General features: G+C 49.4%; 1 protein-coding gene across 5 annotated transcripts in view; it reads right to left on the reverse strand.

Annotated features, from left to right (window-relative positions):
* Window positions 1-20628, reverse strand: part of LOC137304692 (zinc finger protein 609-like) — a 188750-nt gene that overhangs the window by 29988 nt on the left and 138134 nt on the right. The window lies entirely within an intron of this gene.

The raw sequence follows: 20628 nt of genomic DNA on the forward strand, positions 1-20628 counted from the left end.
TTTCAGCATTGCTTTGAATTCAAGAGATGCACTAAGGTCAAAAGCACAACTTATATTCAAATTGTGCTTTAACAAAACAGAACAAGATGTGTGTTCTGTCTGAAAGAGATCTGGTAAACTTGCCTCCTCCCTCCAAGCTCCTAACAGAGGAAACCTACACACTAAACAGAGCTTAACAGTCATTAAATATTCAAGCTCTCAATACAGGCACAGGCCTTAGAAAGTGAGCATTCTGGATGCAGAATCTGTTGCATCCTGGTAGATTCTTTCTGCTAAAGTCTGGACTGACTGACCATCATCAGATGGCAACGTTGCTCAGGCGCAGTGAGGCAAGACAGCAAATTCCTTTCAACAACGAGGATTGAGAGAATAAATGGTGGCTGGGGATGTGTTATAAGACGGCAGCACGTTCAAGTCTTTTTGGACAATGTCATTAACCAGTAAAGCTCGATCAGTTTGTAGAATGCTCTGAATCCCCCAGAGTGTTTCAAACATTCCAAAATATGTTTTTTTTTAAAAATTAACTCAACATACAATTTAATTTCAACCAGCTGTTTGGAGCTATCGATTTAACACCATCAACCAACATGGATGCACAGCTTTTCCATGTTCCTCATCATGGTGGAGGTTCACAGTACAATGCCAGATAAAAGTTCTGATAAGATATTCAACAGTAAGGCAGTAATTTCCAAAGACCGTTTCACACTCGGATTTTTTTTTACACACTTGGTTTTACAGATATGACACCTCGTGAACATTAAATTGGAAAACTCTCTAATAACTTGGTGTCTTTTAACTGCTGAAACCCCAGGTAATTTAATACTCACTGGAGGTTGCACGCACATCACAAAGAATACCGGGTGCTGCTCGGCCTAATGGCCGAGAGTCTACAGGCACCGCCCAGAGTAGCGCGAAAGCCATAAAGGCCAGAAGGATGTTGGGTTCATTGCCAGTCTGTGTTGCGCTAGCTGGAGTGCTACAATCAGCATCAGAACCCTTGAACGAGGGAGTGCGAAAGAAGAAAAAGGAAAGCAGGCAGGGTTCTCCCTTGTGATCAGTATCCAGCGACTCCTGCTGGAACGTGTAGACATTGTTAGAGTTAGCCCTCCACTTCCATGGCTCACGAGAAGATTGGTTATTGCGGCAAGGCAGAGCTACGAGAGCACAGGGAAACCACACCCTGGGAAGAGTCGGCATGTTCAGGAGTGGAAAGAACATTAGAAAATAAAAGGAAAACTGCTAAATTAAGAAAGGGCTCCCGCTGACTCTGTAGGGTTCAAAAACAGTGAGTGACGACGCAACATCAGCACCAGTGTTTCTGGATACTCGTCCATCTGGCTTGTTTATACAGGTCAATTTTTTCCTTCCCTGCCCTACATACCTGCCTCCGATTCCCATTTTAGACAGCCCACTCTGCATCTTTGCCTCTGTTCTCTTATCCCATCCTGCCCATTCCACATTAGGGCCAAAATGGCAAGGCTCCCCTACCAGCTCAGAGCCTTGTTAGGTGTTAGCATGGGTCAGAGAATCGGTGCTATAGGGTTACCATCCCATCTCCGATCCATACTCCCATCTAACGAGGCTCCGTTCTGGGAACCATTTCAGTCCTGTTGAAACTGACTCTTCTCCCTCACCCTCCTGGATTCCCAGGACTTGATGTTGCTCCTTTCTGCAGCACTTGAGGGCGTTTCTATTTCAGCTTTGACAGGCCCCGTTTACCAGTGCAGTGAATGCTAAGCACTGTGTTAATGCTTACTTTAGCAGAGAAATAGCCGGTGCAAAAAACAGGATAAATTCAGGCCCTAGACTCCTGGAACTTGTCACGGCTAGTGGAACCTGGTTACACAGGTCATTTGCCGATTTATCAAATACAAACCTGAAGCTGAAAATGGCCCCAGTGACCCCAGCAGTGATTGGTAATATCCTGGGGGAAAGGTTTGACTCACTGCCAGTCTGGGTAAACAATCGAAACATCACACTGACACAAATACAATGCTGCCACTGTTCCGTGGAATCTCTTTGTAAAACTCTTTATTTCTTCACAAGAGACCAAGTGAAGTTTCTGTTTCAAAATGAAAAATACATGGAATTCGAGCCCCACTGTAATCGAACCAGACAGGGTCAGCTGGCATGATATTAAACAGAACAGAAATGGTGCCAGCCCTTAAAAGGGCACGGTCAGATCCAATTTATTCCAAGCATGGCAGCTGCCCAACTAATAAACCGATGCCCAGAATACCTACTAGTGTTCCTGTCATTATTGCAATAATCTCACCTGACTCCCGCAGAATCGGATACAAATTAGTTAATCAAACACTCCGCGAACCCTGCACTGCTAGGAATACGCCAGGCCACCCCATAACTCAGTGTAAATCAACAGGATACACTCTGGGGCTGACTGGCGGGAGTCATAGAATCTTACAGCACAGAAGGAGGCCATTCGGCCCATCGTGACTGTGCCAGCTCTTTGTACGAGCTGTCCAATTAGTCCCACTCAAATTTTTCCTTTTCAAGTATATATCCAATTCCAATAGAAGTACATAGGAATGGCCTGAGAATCCTGCCATTCCTCTCCTTGGGGAAGTGCCCAAAGTCTGCTCATCAACCCCACCCTGGGCCAAAACCCAAACATCACGTGAATCACAACATCAGGTGACAGTTTTTCACTCATTCCCTGGCACTTTATATAATGCACAATGCTGAGGTTTCCAGAATTTTGCAAAAAGTTCTGGAGACTGGTCCCTGCGGTGAATGGGAACAGCAGGGGGCCGTCGCTCTATGTTAATGGCTAATGGATTCACAGTAAATTCTGGCTTAATCAACAGACGATTCGTATTACAATTATAATCACCAAACCAGTTCAGGCCAAGTACATCTCGTAAAATAATTGCAGACCTGAAGGAAGCCAACAGGAAATGCTAATATCTCAGCCAGCAACCACAATACTTTAACTGGCCTGCAGGGGGCAGATAATCCCTGGCAACAGTAATAGGAGTAAAGTGAGCACTCCAGGCTGCTCTTTCACACACAGGTCACTTCCCAGTCGCTTCCACCTCCCCGCCAACATGGATATACACTCCAAAAGACTTATTTGAGGTTCTCCTCCCTCCCATCCAGTGTTACTGCTCTTAGATCTCTCCTCCTCAAGCACATACTCTCAGCCGGTGCCCACTCTGCATTGAACGCTCTCAGTTCTTGAGAAATTCCTGTCCTTTATACAAAAACAATGCCTAACTTGGGCAACTAAAGAGAAAATGCTGCTGGAATCAGATGGGGTTGGGCCCTTGGCATCTTCTGTCCAGTTCTAAACTGGCTGCTTCATGTTTAGAGAATCTCAAATCTCGACTAATTGCCACTCAAATGGCTGACTCGCTCCTTGTAAGACAACAGACCAGATCAATTGGTCAGCATGGTGTTTAGATCAATACAAAGGTTTCCATCCTTGTCTTGGGAGGTTTCTTCACAGGGAAAATACAGGCGGAACTGTAATGTACAGGAAAAGCCTGACTATGCCCTGGGAGTACTTCAGCGCTTTGTGGAATAGAGAGGACCTGTGACACTGAATTGTCACGGTAGCCCGTTTGCACACTTAAGAAAATTCAGAAACAGACCACTGGTAACCAGGGCGAGGACTCGATCACAATCCCTGTCACCCCAGGGTCTGATCTGAGTTTCTCCATGGCCTCGCCCCCTACCTATCTCTGTAACCTCCTCCAGCGCTAAAACCCTCCGAGAACTCGGCCTTCCTCCGACTCTGGCCTCTTGTGCAAACCCCACTTCCTTCGCCCCACCATTGGGGCCGTGCCTTTTCCCAGTAGATGGGAACAAATAAATCTTCAGACATCCTTCTCTCTCGCCTATTCTGCCACCGATAATCCAGCCAACACTGGAGAAAGCAATCCTCTGATGTATGGCACAGTCACAGCCGGGATTTCAAGCTGCTTTCTTGGCTCTGGGCATTTTCTTTTTGACATCTGCACTTCTTCTGAATTGACTTAAATAATTGGTACCATTTATGGTCGATTACATCATTTAAATTGGCTGTTGTTCTGGATTGAATCCAGATGAATAAACCTAGGGAAAGCTGCTCTCACAGACATAGAATCCAGCCCAGCAGACAGTTACCGTGCCCCTCGGAGGACTAGAATCTCTCCCACTTCCCTCCAGCACACAGCAGAGCACAAATTGGCCTTTAATCAGTTACTATTTGGCAACAAAAAAAACACAGCTACACATCCATCGCTGACAGGAATATAGACAAACATAAGAATACAACGTGGCAAAAATACCTGGTTCGCTTGTTATGACAGTATTAAACTAAGGTTGCTAAGAAAATAGACTGAAGAATACTTAGAGAAAGAAGGTTAAGGGGAGATTTAATAGAGGTGTTCAAAATTATGAAGGGTTTTTGATAGGGTAGATGGGGAGAAACTGTTTCCACTGGCAGAAGGGTCGATAAGCAGAGGGCACAGATTTAAGATAATTAGCAAATAATCCAGGGGTGAGATGAGGAGATTTTTTTAAAACTCAGCAAGTTGTTACGATCTGCAATGTACTGCCTGAAAGAGTGGTGGAAGCAGATTCAATAGTAACTTTCAAACGGGAATTGGATATATCATTGAAAGGGAAAAATTTGGAGGGCTATGAGGAAAGAGCGGAGGAGTGGGACTAATTGGTAGCTCTTTCGGAGAGGAGGCACAGCCATGATGGGCCGAATGGCCTCCTTTTGTGCCGTATGGCTATGGATCTCCAGTCATCGGGTTCTCCTCCTTTTACAACTCCTATTGGATTCTGGAAGGAGCGTTCATTAAGAACATTGACTCCCCCTCAAACTACTCCCATCTTCCTATTGCTCTTCAGGGGTGCCAGTAAAGGGTGCGTGTCAGCAGCAAACCCCAGCGTCAGCCAAAGGCATGCAAGGAGGCAGCACTGCGCTGCGGAAAGGGCTTGTGGAAGGGAGTGCGTGACTAGCTAACTGGCTCCCCCAGCCTTCACCTCCCAGTAACTCCCGTCAAATAGCACAGGATTTCAGAGTCGGAAAAACTGAGTTACAGCAAGGCCTGTGACTGAGTGCACTGACTGGTGGGAACAGTGAAGTGAGGAAGCTGGTGACCGTTCAGAGATCACATGACCACGTCCAATGGCGTGGGTATGTTGATTTATGCTCGTCAGAAATCAAGGTGACATCAATTATACCAGAAGCAGAGTGCCCTGCTTAACCTTGTACTGGCTTCGCCACAAAAACTAATTTACAAGTGCATGCCAAATCGCCCCACCGTGCATTGTGTAACATTGCATGACCATGATTCCCATGGGTATATGGTGAATTAGGGGACAACCGGATGTAAGAGGAATTTCTCCCTGATCCCCACCAGTATCACTCAAGCTGGCACAATGACCTGCAGGAGATCGCCCTGGGCCTTTCTCGAATAGCCTCCACCACATACAGGCTGGAGTGCAGTATAATGGCCTCGAATAATGCCAGCACTCCTGCCCCGCACACTTTGCAGTCACCGGTGCCACACAGCATGAACACCCAGTTTGCTTCACTTCATTTAGCTCAACAACACAGGTCACAGATGTTCCAACAATCGTGTGTCAGTGTAGAATTTACAACACAGACACAGGCCATTCGACCCAACAGGTCTATGCTGGTAATTATTCTCCATACGAGCCTCGCTGCACTCTATTTACTTCATCTAACCCTACCAACATATCCTTCTGTCCCTTTCTCCCTCATGTACTTATCTAGCTTCCCTTTAAATGCATCTATGCTAACTGCCTCAACTACTCCTTGTGGTAGCAAGTTCCACATTCTCACCACTCTGAGTAAAGTAGTTTCTTCTGAATTCCTTACTGGATTTATTGCTGACTATCTTATATTTATGGCCTTAATTTTGGACTCCCCACAAGTGGAAACATCGTTTCTAAGCCTACCTTATCAAACCCTTTCATAATTCTAAACACTTCTATCGGATCACCTCTCTGTCTTCTCTTTCCTAGCGAAAAGATCCCCAGCCTGTTCAGTCTTTCCTAACCCCTCTCAGTTCTGGTATCATCCTTTTAAATGTTTTTTGCACTTTCTCCAGTGCTTCTATATGCTTTTTGTAATATTGAGACCAGAACTGTGCACAGTACTCTAAGTATGGTCTAACCAAGGTTCGATATAAGTTTAGCATAACATCTCTGCTTTTCAATTCTATTCCTCTGGATATTAACCCCAGTGCTTTATTTGCACTTTTTATGGCTTTGTTAACCCACATTGTTACTTTTAATGATTTGTATATCTGTCCCCCTAGATCACTTTGCACCTCTTCCTCATTTAGGCTCTTATTTTCCAAGGAGTATGTGCCCTCCTTATTCCTCCCACCAAGATGCACCACCTCACACTTATCTATGTTGAAATTAATTTGCCATTTGCACAGCCATTGTGCAAGTTTGTTAATGTCTTCTTCTACTTTGTCGCTCTCTTCCTCAGTATTAACTATACCCCCCAATTTGGTGTCATCCGCAAATTTTGTTTTTTTTCCTTCTGATTCCCGAGACCAAATTGTTTATGTAAATAGTGAACAGTGGTCCCAGCACCAATCCCTGTGGAACACCACTTCCCACCTTCCACCAGTCTGAGTAACTACCTTTAACCACTACTCTCTGTCAACACTTGTAGCAGTGTTGTGCGTATGTATGTTTGAGCGAGTGAGTATAGGAGACACACACATATACACACACACCCACTCAGTAATCCAATCCATACTGAGGTAATGTGTGTCTAATCAGAATGGAATGTTAGCTAGCAATATGCACAACAAATTCACTTTTCATTAGGAATGAAAAGTATCAGGGTTTCCTGAAACCCGACCTCCCCCCTGCATTTACAGACAGGCTTGGCTGGCTGCCAGAGGTCACACTGGAGTGGTTTACCAGCAGTTGAGTGTTTGAACAGAACCAGCACCGAAAAGGTAGATTACTCCCCTTCCCTCCCCTGCAGATAGGTCTCTACTCCCCCACCTGCACACTGTTTCACAGACTAGTGCCTCTCCGCACAAAGACCTGGAATTTCCTGGAACTTTTCAGCGTAAAAGCGATGTTACACCATTTTATCTCCAAGAGGAATTTCGTTAGTAACTGATTTACGCCAACATATCAGTGCACGCGAATTTCCCCGACCATTTGAGTTTCCAAGTTACATCTGCCGAAACTCGGCCGCTCGTTTACATAGCTCCACCCCATGCAAAAGACCAGCTCACACGAGTTTTCTACATTTATGCCAGTAATGTGCTGCAGTAGATTCATGCTCAAATAATGTCGGCGCAGCACAGCCCGAAGTCACCTGATGTTGGCGTAACTGAGATTTCTGGAGCTTGATAATGATTTTCTTTGTGATTCTTTTTGAATTTTTCATACTGAGATCTGCACTATACCACAGTGCTGTCAGTCTCAGTGCGCCCGAAGTTTTTCAGACCCCCCGCACCGCATACAGAAGGACTAAGCAGGTGGAATGGCCTAAGCGAACACATTCCTGTTCTTCATAATAACAGAAGAGGAGCAGCAGAGGCAAGTGGCTCAGAATGAGGCGTCATGGCAGCAGACAGCAGCCCACTCGCTATTACCTTTATTGGTTGTGCTGCATTTGCACTTGTTCTTGTGCTCCACAGGAAATTTCGGCGTAAGTTCCTGTCAGCAAGATCGGCCCAAATTCCGGTATAAATGCAATCCAGAAAATTCTGGGCCAATGTTCCCTTTCTCTGATATGCTGTTTCAAACCACCCCTCTTCTGGCATGCTGCAATATGCTCCCAATACAATGATTCACAGGTGCCACCATTTTTCCTTTTTATTTTTCTACCAGTTGCCCCCCCCCCCCAAATCCTATCCTATTTTCCTAAAGCTACGGATTCCTTCCATGGGCACCTGGCACCCTCTGGTACTTCTACATAAGCAGCCATTCATGCGTGAGCAAGTATCAGCAGGTGGCGAGAGGGAGCATGAACACTGGTCAACTGTCCCTCCCTAGCCTAGGCCCTCTGAGGCTGATCATTCTCCCCTTCAGCCACCATGGCTCATTTAGCGCACACAGGACCTTCCTGGCTCAGCTACTTGGGGTGAGCCCTATAACTATTTTTTAATTTTTACACACACACACACACGCAAAATCAAAATTTCACACATTAATCAAAGACTTAATCAATTCGAAAGCTTTCTCGTGGTCAAACTACACTTGGAATTCACTTAGGATGCACCCAGTGATGGGCAGGATCCACTTTCAGATTCAGGCCATGCTTGCTCTGGTTAATTATTACACAGCAGTTCCAGTTTTAGAAATGCTCAGATTAATTTTACAAGCATAGTGCTGATAATTCACACAAAGCTCCCAAACTGTACGATTGCTCACATTCAGCTTGGAGCCACACTCGTCGACAGCAGGTGCCTTGTGGTCCTTTTACCTGCAGACACCACTCAAAACCTGTAACACAAGGGTATTAAGCCAGGCCCAGAAACTGACAGTGGTGAAGCTGGTTGGCATTAAAGGGGTAGAATGACACCTAGCAGCAAGAGCATAAGAAATGGGAGCAGGGGTAGGCCATACGGCCCCTCGAGCCTGCTCCATCATTCAGTGAGATCATGGTGATCTTCGACCTCAAATCCACCTTCCCACCCAGTCCCCATATCCCTTGGAGTCCAAAAATCTATCCATCTCGGCCTTGAATATACTCAACAACTGAGCATCCACAGCCCTCTGGGGTAGAGAATTCCAAAGATTCACAACCCTCTGAGTGAAGAAATTCCTCTTCATCTCAATCCTAAATGGCCGACCCCTTATTCTGAGACTATGCCCTCTAGTTCTAGACTCTCCAGCCAGGGGAAACAGCCTCTCAGTGTCTACCCTGTCACGCCCCCTCAGAAACTTATGTTTCAATTAGATCGCCTCGCATTCTTCTAAACTTGAGAGTATAGGGCCATTCTACTCAATGCAAGAGTCAGGTAGGCACATTACATGGACCCCCTGGGAGTGGAATTGCCCTCAGATTAAAGCTATATCATTGACATGACCCGACTGAAGCCTTTTCAACAGAGCTCAGCAATGCTCACCCTCTGAGTCTCCCAGAAGGAGGATCCATAACATCAGCAACTCTTATAAATCATGTTCTTCAAAAACAAGATCACAGGTTAATGCACCCAGAAGTAAATTAGGCAACTTTCAAAATTCCCCATATACCAAAGCCATTAAATAAAAATAAACACATTTATCATACATTTGAGGAATGTGTTTAGGGAGAAAAAAGGCAGACTGCAGATAGAGAGCCATCAGCAGAGGGGAGAAGATTCTACATTGTGTTTTTCAAGGTGATTTGAAAGCAGTCAGCACTGTAGTTTAAACACCCCTCAGTATGTAGTACTGCACACATACAACTCAATGTCCACAGAGTTCATTATGCAGATACACACACTGTACACACAGCTCAATCCATTTACATACACTGCACTTAGATACTGATTCACAAACTATACATAAAACTTGGTATTATTTTGCACATACTGTACACAGATAACCATTTACATATACTGTTCATAGAGCTCAACAACCAGTTACAGACAGTATACCTTGTTACCCATTGACACATACTGTATCCACTTGTACACAGATAGATATTTACATGCAATGTGTACAACTCCATTTACACACTGTACACAAAGCTTGATATCTGTTTGGACATACTATACACAGTGCTTGATATCCATTTCCATAGATACGACACAGATATCCACTCTCACAATGCGCACACAGAGCTAGATGCCCATCTACATGTACTGTACGGATAGCTATTTACACAAACTGTACAGAACACTATAGACTTGCACATACTGTACAGAGCTCGATACCCATTACACACTGTACATGGAACACTACATTCATTTACATACCAGAGCTAGCCATTTACACAGACATACTGTAAATACCTATATACTATGCACAGCGCTCGATATCAGTTTCGCATACTGCACATGGCATTTGATATATTTACAGTAATACTACAGTTCCCATTTACGCATACTGTACAGCGCTTGATAACCATTTACATACTGAGCTCAATATCTGTTCACGTACGATACAGAGCCCGATACCCATTTACACAATCACGTACACAAAGCTTGATACCCATTTACACATCGTGTACAGAGTTTGACACCCATTTACACATCGTGTACACAGAGCTTGACACCCATTTACACAGAGCTTGACACCCATTTACACAGAGCTTGACACCCATTTACACAGAGCTTGACACCCATTTACACAGAGCTTGACACCCATTTACACATACCATAGATACAACACATACTTATTAAGACATGCAATGAACAGACACTGTGCACAATACAACTTCACTGAATAAAGTTCAGTAGATAGATAGTCCCAGTACATAACACCTAAGCTAAAAGCTATGAATAATGGGAAGATGAGACACCGTCTGAATACAGACTTTGATCGTGCCTCATAACATCATAAAGTTATCATGTTTATGGAGCCACAAGTTTATGCTTCCCTCCATGTTTTGGAAAGGGGTATGTCCAGTTATGTATAATCCGTCTTTAGGATGAGATGTTAAATCGAGGCTTGGTTGGCCTATTGAGGTTGGGATAAAAGATCCCATAGCACCATTTTGAAGAAGAGCAGGGAGTTCTCTCAGTATCCTGGCCAACACTGAACATCGACACACCAAAACAGATCAAGTGGTGTTTGTTGGACCTTGCTGTGCACAGATTGGCTGCCAATGTTTACCTATGTAACAGTAACACTTCAAAAGTAACACCTTGGCTGAGAAGTGTTTTGGGATGTCTTGAGGATGTGAAAGATGTTAAATCTTTCTGTCTAATGGAATACTTTGCCCTTTAACATTAGAAGGAGCACCCGAGTGTGAGCAGGGTGATCCTGAAATCTGTTACCTTCAGTTACATGAGACCCATCGGTTCTCAGGACCAATCACACACACCAGTGAGGCATTTCACTGGAATGAAGCACAGTGAAATCAAACATCAGCTGGGCCATGCTTAAATTACACCTCCCCTTGGCCAAATAACAGCAACTGTATACTGTGCTTCCGTTATGCAGAGCTCCAAGCTCCCACATTTACTGTCACTTACTGGAGGCAGATAGGACTGAACGCTGCCTCCAGACTTTGCTTATTAGGCGCAGAGAACGGTGGATAAAGTGTTGGGGTCTGGACAGAATTATCACTGTGGCCTGATTAACTGAAGCTAGTTACATGTTTCTTTGACATGTTTTGACACCCTCCAGACTGATTCACCAGAGTTGCAGTAGAAACACAGCCAATGAGCCATGTCAACATACACACCAGCGAGAATGACAGTCCAGCAAGCTCCTGGGCATTGATCAGCTTGGCACGGCTGGGGAATATCCCTATGTTGTATAGATTGTATATGGCTGATCTAAATGGCATTCAAGACAACCGGTGCTACCTTGTAGCTGCACCGTGAGTGGGTTTAGTAGTCACAAGGCATCGGCAGGACCTGATTAATCAGTAAATAAGCATTCTGTTCAAACCACGGCTGTACTGCAATAGGGATGAAAATCAACCTATTTATAACCGGGACTGTTCTGTGTTGCAGGACACAGAACCTATTTGCTTAATAGGTACAACAATAGGTAATAGGTACAACACCTCTAATAGATAATAGAACATAACATTTGGCAGCGCGACTGAGTATCTTCAACAATAATCAGGATTCCGATATCCTGATTCGAGTGCGACCAAAGCGTATCTGTATTGCTTAGAATCCTCGTGTACTATAAGTAAAACAGAGCCAAACAAAGTGCACAGAAGCACTGCAATTGTGGTGCTACTAAAAGGCCAAGTGGTTCACAAGTAATTCTATATTTTCATACAATTTATAATTTTAAAAAACTTTCCACTTCAAGATATGCAGTCCATCAAGTAAAAAAAATCTAGAAAGAAAGAAATATGAATATGTGAAAATTTATTCTCCCTTAGTGGCTAAGTAAGTTGAGCCACTGAGTTACTGAACCATAAGGACCAGCAGTCTGAGCTAACTGATCTCAGTTGTACCAATGTTTGGGACGCTACAATTGGCCTGGGTTAGAGAAGGGAATCAGCCAGGGTCCACATCATGAGCGCTAACCAGAGCCTCCTGCTGGAAGTGCTCTTGCATGGACGTCGGGGAGGACGCAGTTGGGTTTGGCTATGTTGCCAAGATGCACCATCAAGAATGTTGGGCACTTGGGGCAAGGTGCCCTATGGGAACCGGGTAATAATAGGGGAGGCGCTAAGCAGAAAAGAAAGCTGCTCCCTCATAGCACGTGGGGAGAGTAAAATCATACGGCCTCGGTGTCAGCTTCTAAACAGGGTCATTGGTCGAGCTTTAGAAATCCACTCCTTCACTAGAGTCTCAGTCGAGGAACAGCAGCACCTTGGGGATCCCGGAAGAGAAGAAAATAAAGCAGAGATTCCAAATAAAGGACAGGGGGGCTGACTGAGAGAGGAATAAAATTAAAAATCAGAAACATCAAACAAAACATGTATCTAGGCGATAAATCATAAACTGAGTGCAGTTTAGGGAAAGAATGTAAATAGCTAGTGAGAGCACAGCAAGCAGATAAATCAACCGGAATGACATTCCCGAGATTCCAGACTAACCCCCCTTTTTTTTGTTCCACTCTCCCACAGAACAAACACAGAGTTTTTGCACCTCAAACGACCCGAGACGCAGCCAAGAGCTGCCCAGCAGCTCCAGTAATCGGATTCATGTCTGAACGAACGAGGAGAATAAAGGGCGGAATGTGAGGGCGCGATCAGCCTCCGGGCTCCTTCCACACAAAGCTTTGCCTGTGTGAAGATGGGAACCCAGCCACGATCCGCTCAGCTCCAAACAAAACTCTGCTCCGGCAGGCTGTGTTTGCACAGCATGGGCCCAGCTCACTTGCCCTCTTTCCTCAGAAATGTTTCATTAGGACGGTCACTTTGAATGAACTCATTTCCCTCGCACAGAGGTGGTGAGCCTTTGCGACAACATTATCGGTAGCAGCTTAGCAAGACACAGAGCAGCCTGCCTCGGGGGGGGGGGGGGGGGGGGGGGGGAGGGGTGGGGCCTATCCAACATTTCTTTCACACAAGCAAAATGGAGTCGCTTGGCAGGTCTTCGATTTGCATCTCGCTGCAACATCCGCCATTTATAGCGCAGTGAAACCTTTGGCCCGGCATTATGACCAGCGCAAGCAAACCAACAGCAAGAGGGTCATGTGGGGACGTAAACTAATACCATGCCGTTCTCCGTTTTACACAGCTGATATCAAAGACAGGCTTTGCAATCGCCTCTGGTTCTATGGGGGTCTGGCTTACGATACTCTGTACAGCCTGTCCACTCTCCAGTGCAAATTCCAAGCTTGATGAAACCGCTCCATTTAAATGAGTCTTTTGCAATTCAGAGATTCGACAAACAGCAGTGAATTAGATAGTTCACTTAAAGGTCAACATTTCAAAGGGGCTGCGTCTAAAACTTGCCAAACAGCACCCAGTGAAAAAAAAGACTTGCATTTACATAGCGCTTTTCACAACCCCAGGACCCAAAGCGCTTTACAGGCAATGAAGTAATTCCGAAGTATGGTAATGTAGGAAAGGGCAAGTGTTGTGGTATTGCGGGGCACTGTGACGGGGTTAGGGCATAAGAAAGAAACTGCATTTACGTAGCGCCTTTCATGACTTCAGGACATCCCAAAGTACTTTACAGTCTATTTTCACAGCCTCTTCAACCGTGAGTTCCTCTCTCGCGTCAGCCCCCTGCAATCCCTCACATTCTGACGCCTCCTAACCTCACTGCCCTTCTCACCTGTAAACTCTCCAACAGTACCCACTCCAACCAAGGACATGTAACCCACCCACCCCCACTCCCCATCTTGCTGAGTAACCTAGGTGTTACAAGTGGAAGGGATTGATATTGAGCACATCAGTAAAGGAAATGTATGAGACCCATACAGAAGAGAGAGCAAAGAGAGAATATAAACTTCCAGAAAGAGTGAGACAGAAACAATGAGAAAAAGAGTCAGATAGATAGACATACAGACATCACACTGAGAAAAAAGTGTGAAGGCAGCAGTACATGGGGGTTGGGAAGAAGAATGAGGTGGAGGAGGAAGACAGACAGAGAGAAAAAACAAAGGAAGAAAGATATATAGAGAGAAAAAGAGATAGGGAGAGAAAAAAAAAAGAGAAAAGGCAAAAAAAAGAAAAGGGCAAAGTGAAAGAGACAGAATGAAAGAGGGAGAGCACAAAAGAAGAGTTGGAAGACAAATGACAGAGGGTTTTGTCAATGGGCAATGCAACAGAAGATTAACTATATTGTAGTTTACACAATACAACAGAAAACATGTTCATTTAAAAAAAAAACTAACAGAAAGAATACAAAAGGATATTGATTTTAGCGATAATTTTTTAAAAATGGATCCATACAGTGGGATCTCCCTTTGGGCAAAAGCCCAACTGCAATATCAGAGGTACAGACAGTGGAAATCTGACCTCTTTCATTACCTATGGTCCTGAGAAAAAAAACCTGAGCCTTCTATACCTTCAACTGAGCTCTTGACAGTGAGTCTCCCAGCCCCAATGGTGTCATCTATCACACTGTAGTTACAGTGCATTAAAAGCTCAGCATCAGTCCAGCTTCCCTCTCACTTATGTTCTTTACTCAGCTATTATCATATTGAATATTACTGCATCATTCCTGACCAATCAGGAGTTTCTAACAATGACATAAAGTGGACTTTTTTGGCCAATTTTCTCCCCTGTGCTGAATGTATCAACTCCCTGCTGGCGTGCAGTTCCACAGACACGAGGCACCCTATGGTGCCTTGCTCAAAAAGCAAACATACCTAAAAATGAGATGCCAACCTGGTGAAGCTACAACTCTGGACTACATGCATGCTAAACAGCGGAGGCAGCATGCTATAGACAGAGCGAAGCAATTCCACAACCTACGGATCAGATCAAAGGCTATGGACCCCGACAACATCCCGGGTGTGGTGCTGAAGACTTGTGCTCCAGAACTAGCTGCGCCTCTAGCCAAGCTGTTCCAGTACAGCGACAACACTGGCATCTACCCGACAATGTGGAAAATTGCCCAGGTATGTCCTGTCCACAAAAAGCAGGACAAATCCAATCCAGCCAATGACCGCCCCATCAGCCTACTCTCAATCATCAGCAAAGTGATGGAAGGTGTCATCGACAGGGCTATCAAGCGGCACTTACTCACTAATAACCTGCTCACCGATGCTCAGTTTGGGTTCCGCCAGGACCACTCGGCTCCTGACCTCATTACATGGACAAAAGAGCTGAATTCCAGAGGTGAGGTGAGAGTGACTGCCCTTGACATCAAGGCAGCATTTGACTGAGTGTGGCACCAAGGAGCCCTAATAAAATTGAAGTCAATGGGAATCAGGGGGAAAACTCTCCAGTGGCTGGAGTCATACCTAGCACAAAGGAAGATGGTAGTGGTTGTTGGAGGCCAATCATCTCAGCCCCAGGACATTGCTGCAGGAGTTCCTCAGGGCAGTGTCCTAGGCCCAACCATCTTCAGCTGCTTCATCAATGATCTTCCCTCCATTATAAGGTCAGAAACGGGCATGTTCGCTGATGATTGCACAGTGTTCAGTTCCATTCGCAACCCCTCAGATAATGAAGCAGTCTGAGCCCACATGCAGCACGACCTGGACAACATCCAGGCTTGGGCTGATATGTGGCAAGTAACATTCACGCCAGACAAGTGTCAGGCAATGACCATCTCCAACAAGAGAGAGTCTAACCACCTCCCCTTGACATTCAACGGCATTACCATCGCCGAATCCCCCACCATCAACATCCTGGGGGTCACCATTGACCAGAAACTTAACTGGACCAGCCATATAAATACTGTGGCCAAAAGAGCAGGTCAGAGGCTGGGTATTCTGAGGCGAGTGACTCACCTCCTGACTCCCCAAAGCCTTTCCACCATCTACAAGGCACAAGTCAGGAGTGTGATGGAATACTCTCCACTTGCCTGGATGAATACAGCTCCAATAACACTCAAGAAGCTCGACACCATCCAGGACAAAGCAGCCCGCTTGATTGGCACCCCATCCACCACCCTAAACATTCACTCCCTTCACCACCGGCGCACTGTGGCTGCAGTGTGTACCATCCACAGGAAGCACTGCAGCAACTCGCCAAGGCTACTTTGACAGCGCCTCCCAAACTCACGACCTCTACCACCTAGAAGGACAAGAGCAGCAGGCACATGAGAACAACACCACCTGTACGTTTCCCTCCAAGTCACACGCCATCCCGACTTGGAAATATATCGCCGTTCCTTCATCGTCGCTGGGTCAAAATCCTGGAACTCCCTTCCTAATAGCACTGTGGGAGAACCTTCACCACACGGACTGCAGCGGTTTAAGGCGGCTCACCACCACCTTCTCAAGGGCAATTAGGGATGGGCAATAAATGCTGGCCTCGCCAGCGACGCCCACATCCCATGAACGAATAAAAAAAACCCCTCTCATCCCAGGAATCAATCCAGTGAACCTTTGTTGCATTGCCTCTAAGGCAAGTATATCCTTCCTTAGATAATTTTTTGCTGTGGCCCGTCGGAACTGTCGATCGATGAGTCGAGCGTCATATCCCGTTCTTACACGCCCTAGTAAGAACGGGATATGACGCTCGACTCATCGATCGACAGTTCCGACGGGCCACAGCAAAAAATCGCATAGACCTCCTCAGGAGACTAACACGGGACGCAACCAACAGAGTACCCTTTGTCGTCCAGTACTTCCCCGGAGCGGAGAAACTACGCCATGTTCTCCGCAGCCTTCAACATGTCATCAATGAGGACAAACACCTCGCTATGGCCATCCCCACACCTCCACTACTCGCCTTTAAACAGCCACCCAACCTCAAACAGACCATCGTTCGCAGCAAACTACCTAGCTTTCAAGAGAACAGCGTCCACGACGCCACACAACCCTGCCACGGTAACCTCTGCAAGACATGCCAGATCATCGACACAGATACCACCATCACACGAGAGGACACCACCCACCAGGTGCATGGTTCATACTCCTGTGACTCGGCCAACGTTGTCTACCTCATACGTTGCAGGAAAGGATGCCCCAGAGCATGGTACATTGGCGAGACCATGCAGACGCTGCGACAACGGATGAACGGACACCGCGCAACAATCGCCAAACAGGAGGGTTCCCTCCCAGTCGGGGAACACTTCAGCAGTCATGGACATTCATCCACCGACCTTCGGGTAAGCGTACTCCAAGGCGGCCTTCGAGACACACGACAACGCAAAATCGTCGAGCAGAAATTGATAGCCAAGTTCCGCACCCATGAGGACGGCCTCAACCGGGATCTTGGGTTCATGTCACGCTACACGTTACCCCACCAGCGAACAAATGTTATCTGTTTTTAATATAATGGGTCATTTGCTGGCTCTCTCTGCCTTCCGGATGTTTCTGCCTCTCTCTGTTTTTTTTCTCTGTTTTTTTTCCCTGTTTGTTTTTTTGTTGAATGTGTATTCGGGGGTTCTGCAGGTGACACCTCTCTGTCTGAACACGGTGATTGCCTTGGCAACGGGCAGTTGCAGGGGCAGTCTGTAAACACCATGTATTGTTCTATATGTATAAATGCGTAGGCTTCAAGGAGCTCTTGAAACATTTGCCTGAGGAAGGAGGAAATCTCCGAAAGCTTGTGAATTTAAAATAAAATTGCTGGACTATAACTTGGTGTTGTAAAATTGTTTACAATTGTCAACCCCAGTCCATCACCGGCATCTCCACATCATGACTTCCTTAGATAAGGAGACCAAAACTGTACGCAATACTCCAGGTGTGATCTCAGCGAAACCCTGTACAATTGTAGTAAGACTTCCTTACTCTTGTACTCCAACCCCCTTGCAATAAAGGCCAACATGCCATTTGCCTTCCTAATTGCTTGATGGACCTGCATGTTTAACTTTCTGTGTTTCTTGTACGAGGACAACCACATTTTTCTCATCATTTAAAAAATGTCTGTTCTTCTATTCTTCCTACCAAAAAGAATAACCTCACATTATACTCCATCTGCCACCTTCATGCCCACTCACTTAACCTGTCTATATCCCTTTGCAGTCTCTGTCTCCTCCTTACAGCTTACTTTCCCACCTAGCTTTGTATCATCAGCAAACTTGGATACATTACACTCAGTCCCTTCATCTAAGTCATTAATATAGATTGTAAATGCGGGACACGGGGGCGAGCGGAGGTGGGGGGACACGGGGGCGAGCGGAGGTGGGGGGACACGGGGGCGAGCGGAGGTGGGGGGGACACGGGGGCGAGCGGAGGTGGGGACACGGGGGCGAGCGGAGGTGGGGACACGGGGGCGAGCGGAGGTGGGGACACGGGGGCGAGCGGAGGTGGGGACACGGGGGCGAGCGGAGGTGGGGACACGGGGGCGAGCGGAGGTGGGGACACGGGGGCGAGCGGAGGTGGGGACACGGGGGCGAGCGGAGGTGGGGACACGGGGGCGAGCGGAGGTGGGGACACGGGGGCGAGCGGAGGTGGGGACACGGGGGCGAGCGGAGGTGGGGACACGGGGGCGAGCGGAGGTGGGGACACGGGGGCGAGCGGAGGTGGGGACACGGGGGCGAGCGGAGGTGGGGACACGGGGGCGAGCGGAGGTGGGGACACGGGGGCGAGCGGAGGTGGGGACACGGGGGCGAGCGGAGGTGGGGACACGGGGGCGAGCGGAGGTGGGGACACGGGGGCGAGCGGAGGTGGGGACACGGGGGCGAGCGGAGGTGGGGACACGGGGGCGAGCGGAGGTGGGGACACGGGGGCGAGCGGAGGTGGGGACACGGGGGCGAGCGGAGGTGGGGACACGGGGGCGAGCGGAGGTGGGGACACGGGGGCGAGCGGAGGTGGGGACACGGGGGCGAGCGGAGGTGGGGACACGGGGGCGAGCGGAGGTGGGGACACGGGGGCGAGCGGAGGTGGGGACACGGGGGCGAGCGGAGGTGGGGACACGGGGGCGAGCGGAGGTGGGGACACGGGGGCGAGCGGAGGTGGGGACACGGGGGCGAGCGGAGGTGGGGACACGGGGGCGAGCGGAGGTGGGGACACGGGGGCGAGCGGAGGTGGGGACACGGGGGCGAGCGGAGGTGGGGACACGGGGGCGAGCGGAGGTGGGGACACGGGGGCGAGCGGAGGTGGGGACACGGGGGCGAGCGGAGGTGGGGACACGGGGGCGAGCGGAGGTGGGGACACGGGGGCGAGCGGAGGTGGGGACACGGGGGCGAGCGGAGGTGGGGACACGGGGGCGAGCGGAGGTGGGGACACGGGGGCGAGCGGAGGTGGGGACACGGGGGCGAGCGGAGGTGGGGACACGGGGGCGAGCGGAGGTGGGGACACGGGGGCGAGCGGAGGTGGGGACACGGGGGCGAGCGGAGGTGGGGACACGGGGGCGAGCGGAGGTGGGGACACGGGGGCGAGCGGAGGTGGGGACACGGGGGCGAGCGGAGGTGGGGACACGGGGGCGAGCGGAGGTGGGGACACGGGGGCGAGCGGAGGTGGGGACACGGGGGCGAGCGGAGGTGGGGACACGGGGGCGAGCGGAGGTGGGGACACGGGGGCGAGCGGAGGTGGGGACACGGGGGCGAGCGGAGGTGGGGACACGGGGGCGAGCGGAGGTGGGGACACGGGGGCGAGCGGAGGTGGGGACACGGGGGCGAGCGGAGGTGGGGACACGGGGGCGAGCGGAGGTGGGGACACGGGGGCGAGCGGAGGTGGGGACACGGGGGCGAGCGGAGGTGGGGACACGGGGGCGAGCGGAGGTGGGGACACGGGGGCGAGCGGAGGTGGGGACACGGGGGCGAGCGGAGGTGGGGACACGGGGGCGAGCGGAGGTGGGGACACGGGGGCGAGCGGAGGTGGGGACACGGGGGCGAGCGGAGGTGGGGACACGGGGGCGAGCGGAGGTGGGGACACGGGGGCGAGCGGAGGTGGGGACACGGGGGCGAGCGGAGGTGGGGACACGGGGGCGAGCGGAGGTGGGGACACGGGGGCGAGCGGAGGTGGGGACACGGGGGCGAGCGGAGGTGGGGACACGGGGGCGAGCGGAGGTGGGGACACGGGGGCGAGCGGAGGTGGGGACACGGGGGCGAGCGGAGGTGGGGACACGGGGGCGAGCGGAGGTGGGGACACGGGGGCGAGCGGAGGTGGGGACACGGGGGCGAGCGGAGGTGGGGACACGGGGGCGAGCGGAGGTGGGGACACGGGGGCGAGCGGAGGTGGGGACACGGGGGCGAGCGGAGGTGGGGACACGGGGGCGAGCGGAGGTGGGGACACGGGGGCGAGCGGAGGTGGGGACACGGGGGCGAGCGGAGGTGGGGACACGGGGGCGAGCGGAGGTGGGGACACGGGGGCGAGCGGAGGTGGGGACACGGGGGCGAGCGGAGGTGGGGACACGGGGGCGAGCGGAGGTGGGGACACGGGGGCGAGCGGAGGTGGGGACACGGGGGCGAGCGGAGGTGGGGACACGGGGGCGAGCGGAGGTGGGGACACGGGGGCGAGCGGAGGTGG

This window comes from Heptranchias perlo, chromosome 38 (assembly GCF_035084215.1).
Source record: "Heptranchias perlo isolate sHepPer1 chromosome 38, sHepPer1.hap1, whole genome shotgun sequence".
NCBI classification, from domain to species: domain Eukaryota; kingdom Metazoa; phylum Chordata; class Chondrichthyes; order Hexanchiformes; family Hexanchidae; genus Heptranchias; species Heptranchias perlo.